This window comes from Carlito syrichta, unplaced genomic scaffold, assembly GCF_000164805.1.
Source record: "Carlito syrichta isolate Samal-C Ts95f unplaced genomic scaffold, Tarsius_syrichta-2.0.1 Scaffold308802, whole genome shotgun sequence".
NCBI classification, from domain to species: Eukaryota; Metazoa; Chordata; class Mammalia; order Primates; family Tarsiidae; genus Carlito; species Carlito syrichta.
This window is the reverse complement of record NW_007252898.1, coordinates 530-13,426: the sequence shown is the minus strand read 5'-3', so window position 1 is coordinate 13,426 and position 12,897 is coordinate 530.

Genomic DNA, 12,897 nt, shown 5'->3' with positions numbered 1-12,897 from the left:
TAACAACTAGTGCCATTAGAAGAACCATTAGCCAGGCATGGTGGCTCACACCTGTAATCCCAGCACTTTGGGAGACAGAGACAAGAGGATTACCTGAGCTCAGGGGTTCGAGATCAGCCTAGGCAAAATGGCGAGACCTCATCTCTACAATAAATCAAGAAGTTAGCTGGGCATGGTGGTGCATATCTATGGTTTCAGTTACTTGGAAGGCTGAGGCAGAAGGATCACCTGAGCCCAGCAGGTCGAGGCTGCGGTGGCTATGAGCATCCCTCTGCACTCCAGTCTAGATGATAGAGTGAGACTCTGACTCAAAAAAAAAGAAAAAAAAAAGAGGAAGAACCATTAACATTTAGAGTTGTTTTCACAATGTCATGACACTGTTTTCTTTGCAATTACGCAGGGAATAAGTATTAAAGAGGGTGTCTGGGAGCACAACTGTACACCAACATCTGGCATTGCCTCTGGAATCCTAGGGGACGCCTCTGTCAGTAGAGCAGCTTCTCTGGAGAACCCCACACTGAGTTCTTAGAAGCTGGAATGGAAATGCAGCTGTTGTGCCAGAGAGCAAATTCAGAAGGGGGTCAGTTGCCCTACCCAGGCTGAGAAACTGTAGACTTGGTTTTATCTCAAGTACAGAGAGTTTGGGGCTGTGTTCCTGACCACAGAGATCCCATTAAACTCATAAAAATAAGCACTACAGATATTGAACAACTATGATAGGCCAGACACTGTCCTATGCATGCTGTTACACTTTATAAGGTGAGGTAGGTCTTAGTGTTATTCTTGTTTTACAAGCATAGACACTGAGACTCAGAGAAGCTGAATTAGCTACCTAGGCTTATGTATCTAGCAAGAGGCAGAGCCAGGACTTGAGGCAGGAGTCCATACTCTTAACACATCATCCTATACTGCCTCTCAGGCAAGTGGCAGTAAAAAGCTGGCCCAACAGACTACACAACACCCTGACTGGCTCAGACCTCAGCAGTCATATTTCCAAGCAACTACTCCACGTAAAACACATCTGCTGAGTGCAATGTAGAGAGCACACCAGTGATGTGTTTAGCAGTTGGAGAGGGTCATCTCTATCTTCAGAGATGTTCTCCCATTTGTACCTTCCCATCTTTCCCTATGTACTCTATGTATTCCTTTTCCCTCTATTCCTTTTCCCTTTCCCAGAATCATGAGAAGAGACATCTAATGACTTATGATCTGAGGGGCAAGGCTGCTCTTGCAATCCATCGCATCTGTGTTTTCCCCTCTTTGCATCTTCCTCTAGATCTTTAAATATAAATAGGCAATATATTTACATGTATTCACATGTTTCCAAAAATAATATTCAGTAAAAAGTTCCCCTCCCACTCAGGTCCCCATCCATCCTGTTCTCAACCCCAAGTCCTAGCTTTTAATATTTTCTTGTAATTCCTTCCAGAGTTATGTTTCTATAAGACACTACAAATATATATTATTCCCCCTCACGCCCATTTTGGGGGAAATTTTTGCAAGTGAACACTCAGAGAGAACATCTTTATTCTTTTTTATAGCTGTATAGTATTTTGTTTTTCAGATGTATCATAATTTATTTAACCTTTCCTATATTAATAAACATACAGATGTCTCTACTCTTTTGCTATTCATACGTTGATGTGGTAACTCCTTGTGTCTGTGTCTTAATTGATTAGAACTCAGAGAGGAGTGAGGTAGATGGGCATTCAAAATTCCAACACTATCTGCCACTAAAAGCTATCAGAGTAAAAAAGCAAAACACTTTCAACAAAAGTCCCACAGTAAAAAGATGCTAGGAAAAACTGCCATGTCCATTCGCTGCCCCCCAAAGATGAAATGTCTCCTTAGCCCAGAAAAAAGTAATATCTTGAACAAGGCAATTTAATACATAGAGCATTAGTGTCTCCGAACTTTTTAAAACTATAATTTCAGGGAGTTCTCTAAGGTAAAATAAAAATTCAACTCAGCATAGCCTACCAGCTCAAGAGGGGGCTAACCTATTTGGCTGGGAGGCCTTTGCCTATTTGGCTGGGTCACTTGGGCCAAGCAACAGTCTTTTCCACTAAGATATTTGTTTCCCCAGCGCTGTCCCATCCAAGCCAGAGATGCATGCCTGAAGTTGTGAAAATACCACATTTGTGCTGGATTTGTCACCAAGAGATGGTATAGGTATCTTTTACCTCTTCAAGGTTTTACTAAATACAGTCATGCCAAGGAGAACACCTCTAGAATGGAGATAGCACTGAACAAAATGAGAAGTAGGAAATTTTGAACACCCCTTAACTTGTCCTGACATCCTTTCCTTCCCTAAACTCAGTCACTGCCTTATCAAACTCCCTCCTCTCCTTCCTCTTCTCCCTGTGGTTGATGATGTTGGTGCCCTGCCTATGGTTTTTGTTTGGTTGGTTGGTTTTTGGTAGTTTCATCTCAGGACTGTCAATGACCAGCCTCTGCATCTCTTTGCCTAAGGGCTTTCCATAGCCACCAGTGTCCTATGCACATGGCTGGCTGGGGGCGGGGCTCAGGAATTAATACCAACAATACTACCACTGAACCCACCTTCAACCAATGACAGGACACAGCTGGTGTAAGTACATAACCCAGCTCCATTGCCACTCAGATGGAATGATCCTAAGAATCATATTCTGTATAGTTTTCCAGAGTTCACCAGCAGGATTAAGGCATTATGGTAACTTGCTTGAAAATGTAGCACTCACTGGCCTTCCCTCACCCACTAGGGCCTCCCCATTCCCCTGCTGGTGCTTCCTTCATGTTCCAAATTAACTACTGGTACAGGAATTATGCATTGTCTCTAGGTCTCCGTGGTACAAGAAGTACTCCTAAGAAATAAAATCTCATAGTAACACTCTGGAAGTTTCATTTTCTGGCCAAATAGTAACAAGGGCCAATAACTGGTGGCAAGTTAAAAGTTATTGATCCCTAGTGTGCTGTAGCATGACAAAGAATAAGACTCTGAGAAGTGAACTAAGATGGGATACGCATGAAAAAAAATGCACTGGCTTATGCAAACCCAGCATTGTCGAGATAGGAGGGTAATGATTATCACAAGGACTGTGGGGCTGGTCACTTGACTAGTAATTATGTGCTACAGAAGCACTGAGGGAAAAAAAATGACAGGCTTAAATAATACAGCTGTCAACTCATGTTATGGTGTAAAATCCAGAGACTCCTATGAAAGAAATCCTCATAGCCTTCTGTCAGAGAACAGGTTGTACTGAGAATCAAGCACAGAACCTGATTGTGCAATTAGCAAAGTTACAAAGGATGCTGAATTCATAACCCCAGAAAATCTTTTATGCTAATGTAAAAGCTCTGATAGAGAAAGGTTATTGGAATTGACAATGTATTCCAGGTATGGATTTGCCTTTCCTGGTTACAGTACCTCAGCTAGCACTACTTTCTTTTCTTAAAATTTGATTATTTGATTTATTTATTTTTATTTTTAATTATTTTATTTTTAAAATGTGGGGTACAAATGAGGGTTAGATACATACGTGGTCATCATGCAGGTAAAGTGTGGGTATCTTATTGATGTTGTGTGCCCCTCCACCCCAGCAGTGTTCCACTACTGCCAATTCCTTTCTTATGGCATTATGATAAGTGTTCAAGGTCCACTTATGAGTGAGTACATGTGGCACTCAGATCCTTGTTTCTGTGATAGATCACTAAGTATTATAGACTCTAATTCCATCCAGGTTGCTGCAAAGTTCATAATTTTGTTTTTCTTTATAGCTGCATAATATTCTATCATGTAAATGTACTACATTTTCTTTATCCAGTCCACCTTCAATGAGCAGCATGGTTGGTTCCATGTTTTTGCTATTGTGAATAATGGTGCAATAAACATGCATGTGCAGGTATCTTTATTATAGAGTGATTTGAGTTCCTCTGGGTATATTCCCAGAAGGAGGATTGCTGGGTTGTATGGAAGGTCAATTTTTAGATTTTTTAGAAATCGTCACACGGTTTTCCACAGAGATTACACTAGTTTACATTCCCACCAACAATGTAAAAGTGTTCCCTTTTCCCCACATCCTCTCCAGCATCTGTTGTTTTTTGAGTTATTAATAATGACCATACTGACTGGAGTTAAGTGGTATCTCAGTGTGGTTTTAATTTGCATTTCTTTGATGCTTAGTGAGGCTGAGCATTTTTTCATGTATCTGTTGGCTGTTCATATGTCTTCTTCTGAGAAGTGTCTATTCATATCTTTTGCCCGTTTTTTAAATAGCGTTGTTTGTTTTTTTCTTTTTGGCACACTTGAGTTCCTTGTAGATCCTAGATGTTAGACCTTTGTCAGATATACAGTTGGCAAATATTTTTCCCCTTCTGTGGACTGTCTCCCCACTCTCTTGATGGTTTCTTTTGCTTTGCAGAAGCTTTTCAGTTTGATGAGGTCCCATTTGTCTATCTTATCTCTTACGGTATTTGCTTTTGGAGAGTTGATCAGGACTTGGTACCTATTTCAATTTCTGTAAGGGTGTTTCCTACATTTTCTTCTAGAATTCTTATAGTTAGCACTACTTTCTAAGGGATCACAGAATGTCTGATGTATTGTCATGGGGTGCTGCAAAACATTGACTTGCCAAAGAAAGGAGATACAGCAAAGGAGATAACCACAAAATCTACTAGTTTCACTTTATATCACATTACCCAGAAACTGTTTACCAAAACAAATTTAAAGTGGCCTCATAAAGTCACAGATAAGATGCCAATTTAGGGATGACACATTGTGAGGTTAGGGTGTTGTCCTTCAACATGTATCATTTTTTATTGTTGTTTTAGTTGGAGTCTTTCTCTGTCACCCAGACTGGAGTGCAGTGGCATGCTCACGGCCACCACAGCCTTGACCTGCTGGGCTCAAGCGATCCTTCCACCTCAGTCTTCCAAGTAGCTGGAACTACAGGCACGCACCATCATGCCCAATTAATTTTTTTATTTATTGTAAAGATGAGGTCTTGCCAAGTTGCCCAGGCTGGTCTCAAACCCATGGGCTCAGGCAATCCTCTCACCTTGGCCTCCCAAAGTGCTGTTTTTCTGGTATTACAGGCATAAGCCACTGCGCCCAGCCGATGTGTATTTTAAACCAGTGGTCAGTATATGGTACTGTGGCAGAGAGGGGTTAAAACCAGTTAAAATTATTCCCTTTAAAGATGAACCTGCAAGCTCCAAAAACCTGCTAGACAGGTTTTGCTTGAAGAAACTAGATAGCCACAAGGCACTTTTCTGGAAATGCAAGATTGTAACCAATTCACAACCTTACCCCAAATCCTCTCTTTGTGAAGTTATCAGTTTATAACCCCTCTTGTTATGTGTATCCTGGAGACAATTTGTTCTTTGAAAATCTGGTTTTACTAAGTACAACCTTGCAAATTCCAAAGAAAAATGTATAGCCATACAACACGACCACCTCCCTTACCTAAACTAACAGAAAAAACCCCTCTCCTCTCTCTCTAGGTTACTCAGCCTTGGAGCATTAGCCCACTGAGTTGCACCAGTGCTAATAAATCGCTACTTCCTAAGATAGCCTCAGTGTCACAGCCTCTCTGTTTTCCTGCAACATTTCTTAGTGCATGGGCCAGGAAAGGGAGAGTTCGGAGACGTTGTGTTCCACCTCCTTTGTCATCGGGGCACAACCTCCGGGGCGACAGGAGAGGCAATCTTGCCTAGCGCACAATGGACCTTTTGATCTGTAGGAGGTAGGCCCCTCCCAGTGCACCAAGGCTCGGACCACGAAAGCACAACAGGGACCCCAAAAGGCGAGGAACTGGCATAAGGCCAACCACCTGATTAAAAGAATAGGAAGAACCACTCAACAGAAAGGGTAGGAACAAGGGTCTTTTCATAGACCTGCCAATGGATGGCAGAAAGGGAGCTTGATCACCTCCTGGAGTCTGCTAGTAATCTCCAGGCTGAAGGAAAGGACTGAAAGGCAATGGAAGGTAACACTTGTATGAAGATGAACCCATTGACTCCTAGGATTAGAGTGGAAGGTTGGAGAATGCATTGTGTGGTTGCATGTAAATAAGACAAGCAGCGGAAGGGTCCCACATAGGGTTGGTCTGGGTTGGGGGTTTGTACCAACCTGCCAATTACTAAGAGGTGTCTAAAATATCTCCCCGAGGAGTACAGCTGGAGAAGAATGAAACAGATGTTTCCTATACCCCTTGTTCTCTTATTTGCGTGTCTGTCATCTTTGAATCTGCTAAAAAGCTGGTTGGATTATTATGCTATGTTTAATGAGACGTCATATTTTAAAAACTTGATTAGTACATGTTTCTTTATGTCATTTTATGTTTTCCTAAGTGTTTCTGTCTCCCTTTATTTGTGTAGTGTTTCTCCCAACCCATTGATACTGTTAAAATTCCTGTCTTTTGTTGTCAAGGATGTGCAAAAGTTGCTTGCTGTGTATGTAAAATGTTACCGTTTATCTTGAATTCTTTGCCAGGACCACACCCTCTCCCTTCCTTAGCCTGTGCTCTTCTTCATGAATTTTGAAGAAGTTCATTCTAATCCACCTATAAAGAAACATAGAAATGTCTTTTATATGCTACTTAGCCTTTTGTTAACTCAGTGCAAGCTGACGCTAACCTTGGAGGAAATAAATTTATAATCTTTCTCTGGCAACTAAGGGACTGAATAAACTGTTCTTGTTTTCAAATGCTAAAAACCAGGTTAGTTGAAAGCGAGTCTGTTTCTAAAGGTTTAGACCTTGCCTAAGATCATAATCAACTGTTTGTCCCTGTAAAACTGTTGGGAAGTCTCTTAGAGGCATGTAATGTATGCTAAGTCCCTACTTTAAAATGTGGTGCTAAATAACACTACTGCTTGTTTTTTTTTCTTTTCTTTTCTTTTCTTTTCTTTTTTGGCTATGCCTGAATAGCACACCTCTTACAAGACTGGTAAAGCTTTAAATGCTGAATACTTTGCAGGACATAATGAGGCATGGGAACTGGCCATTCCCACATGACTAAGTCACCTTGCTAAGCTCGGTACTTCTCCTAAGGGACAGGTAAAATACTAGGCACACTCTGTGGCACATAGAATGAAACCTGATCACTCTCACTTGATTGTCCACATCTTACAACTAAGACTACTATTTAGTGATTCATAAGGGTTTTTTGACAATTTTGCCTGTTCATAATTAGAAATAAGTAGGAACAGATCATTTTACATCTACGTGATCTGTTCACTCTAAAAGGGTTTTGTACCAGGCCATTTTGTAGGCATCATTGGAAAGTCCTGGAGCAGAAAAAAGCTTCAGGGAGGGCTGGGGATACTCAACTTGGAAGAAGCCATCAGGGTCCCAGGAATACCTGGCATTGCTGCTTATGGCTTTATTTATTTATTTGTTTGTTTGTTTTAGAATTCTCCTTTGAGGAATAAATTGCAAGTATTAAAAAACAAATTCTGAGTTTTCAAGAAACGAGAGTAAGAAAATGTGTAATAATCTGTACCCTCAGACACCCCAATGGGACAAATTTTAAATAATTGAAACAAATTAAAATTATGCAGTTTAAAATTTTAAAAAATAATGCATTCAAATAGTGAAATCAAATTTCAATTCACTATAAGTTAACAGATAATGGGGCTTGAAAAAAAAAAACAAGACTTTGCTTTAATGCCATCTGGCAATTAAATTCACTTTGTAGACATGAAGGAAAATGGTCAAAGTTTCCATATGTAGAAGCATTTAAAAAAAATTTTTTTACTTCACTATTTTGCAAACAAAATTATGTCCTATGGGATATAGAATACCCAACTCCAGAGGCTTAACTCGGGACTATGAATATCAAACTCCCAATTACAGAAAGCTTCTGAAGTTCTTAGAAATTGAGAAATTAAGAAAAAAAAAGAGAAGGACTCCAGAATGAGTACCAGCAAGATGAAAAGTAGACAAACCTATTGGCAGTTGCCACTAATGGCAAAGCTCCAGCCACCAAAAAGAGACCTGGTAAAAATAGACCCGCTAAGGGGGATGGTATTAGTTGCTATGAATGTGATCAATCTGGGCACTTAAAACTCAATTGTTCTTGATGGCCTAAGCTCCCAGGATCTTGTCCAACATGTGGACAAAATGGCAACTGAAAGAGCCAGTGTGGCGTCTCTCGAAGGAGGGAGGGAAACATCTAGCTCGGTGATAATGGTCAGTATCTGTTTGCCATCACCCCAGAGAATCCTTGGGTCTGTATGAAAGTGACTGGGGTCCAAATTAATTTCTTAATTAATACTGAGAGGCTGGGCTTGGTGACTCAGCCTGTAATCCCACGCTTTGGGAGGCCGAGGTGAGTGGATTGACTGAGCCTGCGAGTTCGAGACCTGCCTGGGCAACTTGGTGAGACCTCATCTCTACAATAAATCAAAAAATTAGCCGGGTGTGGTAGCGCGTGCCTGTAGTTCCAACTACTTGGAAGGCTGAGGGGGAAGGAGCATTGGAGCCCAGCAGGTCGAGGTTGCAGTGCCAGGAGCAGCCACTGCACTCCAGTCTGAGCAACAGAGTGAGACTCCAACTCAAAACAAACAAACAAACAAACAAACACAATTAATACTGAGGCTAAGTTTTTAGCCCTTGTGCTCATACTGAACTCTTTCTCCTGACATCTGCTCTCTAGTGGAAGTTAAAGGTGTTCTAAGAGTTAAATGATTCACCTAATCTCTAATCAGAAGCTACTAAAAGGTTAATTCAAATGATAACTTTAAAAGATTATTTATAAAAAGATAAAAAGGAAAAAGCAAAGGAAAATATAAAAAGGTTGTTGGTGTATAAATAAGGTTTTAGTTAAAAAAAAAAAAAAAAGGTTGTCCAAAAAATATTTTTATCTAAGGAAAAAATCTTGTACAGTAAATTTTTGTCCTATAATGGAGTAAATAGTTATCTGAAAGTTTTTAAAAAAGTATAGGACAAAAATAAAAGGTTCAAACATGACCAAAAAAATGGAATAAGCATGCCAAAGATGGTATGTAAAATGTTTATAGAAAAAATGTATGAAAGAAATTCTATAAACAATCTAGACATAATAAAGTCTTTTCTGAATACGTCTCCAAAGATTTTCAAATTTCTCTTCAAATTTTATAAAAGATTCACTTAAATGCCTGGTTGAAATTATAGTCTAAAACAATTTGTTGGGCTGCCACTATAGCCCAGAAATATATTAAAAACTCCAAAAGCTGGTACTCATAGTAAAGCCACAGTTTATCATTTAAGTTATGTTTATAACTTCAGGCCTTGTAGCTTTGTACAAAAGGTGATCAGCCACCACCTAAAATTGTCAAAATGTATGCCTGGCTTCACTTAATTGTTCTACTTCTTAAAGGGAGTTTTCCCTCAATTATTCCTTTTATTAAGCAAGAATCCAACAATTTCATACCCACATAACGGTCATGCAAGGATTCTAGTCAGTGCCTGCAAATGATGCCACTGCTAAAACAGATCTGGACGCAAGTCAGACAGGAAGAGATTTTCAGTCTCTGGCTAGGCAGGACTATGCCCACTGTCAGCTCTGAAGAAGCTATAGAAAACAAACCTTCACCCCTCAGCACCCCATATAGTTATGGGATCAAAAATCTCTAAAAACTAAATAATTAAGGCAGGGTAGCTAGCACAGACTAGACATAAATAAATGTCCCATAGGTAGATTTTAGGAGGCGTTCAGAAAATTAAAAAATTACATTCTACTGCAGGCCAAGTGGCAGCCTATCCCACTCCTCGACAAATCCAAAAAAAAAAAAAACAACTCCATCAGATGTAGGACAAGGACAGTACAATCTTTCAATTTGCGGTTTAGCATAATAATCACTACTACAAATCTTTTGGAGACACAAGCAAACTGAACATAGGTATTTGGTATTGCATTGCTCAGGATACAAGTCAGTCCCTGAAATGGGATAAATTTAAGTAACTTTGAAATTGTCTATAATAGGCCCACACCTCTGAAGAAAATAAGGCCACAAACATAGGTGTTCATAAGAAAATATGTTGTCCATTTGAAACAAATTGTAATCACAGTTCATAAGCTTGCTTCCCTTAGAAACTTCTTGGACCATGAAGGACCCCTGTTTCTACCCAGGGGAGCAAGTGCTGCTAAAAAAAATTGAGGAGAGGAAGGACCCAACCAACAGCTGCAAGAAAAGAGAAGAGTCCCTATGGTATCCTAGTCATCACTTACCTACTGCACTAAAAGCCTGCAAACATCAAGCCTGAATGAAAAAATATACGCCTGAACAAAGATACCCTGCTCCCAGACCAGAGTAACAGCCTCAGTGGACATAGAACTGGCAAAGGACTTAAAGCTGCTATGTACTAAATGTGTATCTAAAGTGGTCCTATTGCTATGCTAGTACATTCTATTACCCAAATTGTCGAATCTGTGGGCAACTTCTAGTCTCAGGAGCCTCTGGACTTCCCTGACAGGTCTCACCCCTCCAGGGAACTAACTGGAAGTATTTAAATCTGTACAGTCAAAAGTTCAAAATGAAAAGCTGAGCAGATAATAATAATAACCTAACAAGAATTAGTTTGCAGCAATGGTCCACTAAGAAAACAAGCAGTGTGTTCAATACCAGTCCCAACTACCCAGTGTCAAATCTGGAAGTTTTTGGGGACTGGAGGTCCTATAGAATTTGGATACCTTCTCCATCATGGCAAAACCCCTCTTTGAAGCCACAAAAGGGGGTGAACAGAAGTCTCTACCATGGAAAAAAAGTTCAGCAACAGGCAAAAAAAAAAAAACTCATTTAGACTGGGTCCAGCTTTTGCCAATAGTCATGACAGAAGCTTAAGAATTCAGCTTGAGAATTCAATGGACCTTACTCCTTACTAATAAGCCATAGTTTTGCTTTGTCAGCCTTTGTATCTGCCAAGTGCTATTCTGTTTTGTTGGGAGCCGGCCATGGAGGCCCACTGAGCTTTAGGGATCAGGGAGGGCCGTGGACCCCGAGACCGCTAGGAAGTGTTCGGGAGCCGTAGACCCCATTTTCTTCCCCCTTTTGCCATGCAGCACAAACTAAAGGAACTCTGCTGGCCTAAGCTGAAGGCTCTGTGACTGTGACAGGCATGGTTCACTCTAGAAACACATTGTTCCTGTTTCCCATAAACTGCGGCTTCGGCTTAGGTATTAGATATAATTCAAACTCAGGTCACATTTGGGAGCCTTTTATACGGTACAAGCTTCTTTATAAGATTTAAAAGAATATTTGTAGAATTAGTATATACTTATGGAGAGCTGTTTTCAGCTTTTCAATGGTATAGATGATTATCAAGAGTGGCCCAGCACAGAGTTTGGGCTGGCCACATTCTTGAGAGCCCAGTGCGTACTTTGGACTGGGCTGCATTCTTTTAGGCTGGCTTTAGCTACTGTTAATGTAAGGTCTTTTTTCTACCTATTATAGAAATTGAATTTATTTTATTCATAGAAGGTATTGTAGAATAGGTCATACTACGTCAAGGAATCATGTTAGTTCAAGCATAATCAATCATAATATTTTTAGGTTTAATAAGAATATAGTTAACTTTAGAAATTTCATTGTCTCCACTTTCTACTATCGAAGTTTTGGCCTTAGTACATTTACAGTTTACATTTAGGTTTTAGAAGCTTTGCTGCTGCTGATCAGCTTTATATATTAGAATTAAGAATTGGAAAACTTTCACAGAAATTAGGATAGATATATAGGACTTTAGAATAGCCATTTTGTTAGAGATGTAGTCTATTGTTCCAAAAAGTGGCCCACCGTGAACCTTGGACTGAGCCACATCCTATAGAGCCCAGCATGATCTTTGGACTGGGCCACATTCTTTAGGTAATTGGCTTAAGCTATAATTAAGAGCTTCCGTAGCATTGTGTAAGTAGTAAAGTTTAAGATAGTCATCATGGGTTTTGTGTGAGCTCTAGAAGTTATTGATTATCAGAGCATCATTAGACTAGTAAGGATTGTTACACTGCTTTTGAAGAACATTAACTAGCAAAGGGAACAATGAGACAATCTTGGGGTTTGTTCCTCCTCACACCTAAGCATCTGGTGGGTGGGGGATGCCCCTCCTGCACCTGGCTTTGTGTTCACGTGAAAAACTTGTGAGACTGCCTGTGTAAAATTTGGGGATAAATACCTGCTGTAACTTTCAATAAATGGCTTCTGCTCATTTCACTGAACAGTTGTCCACTTTCTTTCTTTCTCTTTCTTCCTCTTTATATCTATCCTTCCATCTTTCTTTCTTTTAATATCTATCCCTACAGATTCGCCGACGCCACCACATCTTCCAAGGGACTCCCCAAAACTTGCAGGGGCTGGCCCCCCGCACTGTTTGTCATTTTATTTACTATAGGATTGATTTATTTGCTATAGACTAACAAATTGGACATGTTGAGAAAAGGTGTCACTAATATTTCTGTTCTTTCTTATATTAAGAAGCTTGCCCAAGTCTCAGTACAAAAATGGCATGGCATAAAATTGGCAATTGGTTTTAAAACTTGTTCTCGGGTCTGGGAGAACTTAAGTACATTATTGGATCTGTAATCCTATTGGTGGGATCCTGTCTTATCCTCCCTTGCATCGCCTCGATAATTATAAACTCCATCTCTACGTTTGTAAAAAACAGTTGTTAAAAAAACTGTGGCTCACACAATGTTAATGCACCAAATTAAAGATGATGCTCTTAACCCATAAAGGATGGAGCATCAAAGGGGGGATGTGGCAGAGAGGGGCTAAAAACAGTTAAAATTATTCCTTTTAAAGATCGATCTGTGGGGGGATTCTACAAGATGGCAACGGCATAGGTGGATTCGTGAGACTCTCCGAACATGAGTTCCCAAAAAGACTCTTACTTTTCTTCCCACAGCCCCCTGCCCACCACCAGCCACACTGGTACAAGGCCCAGGG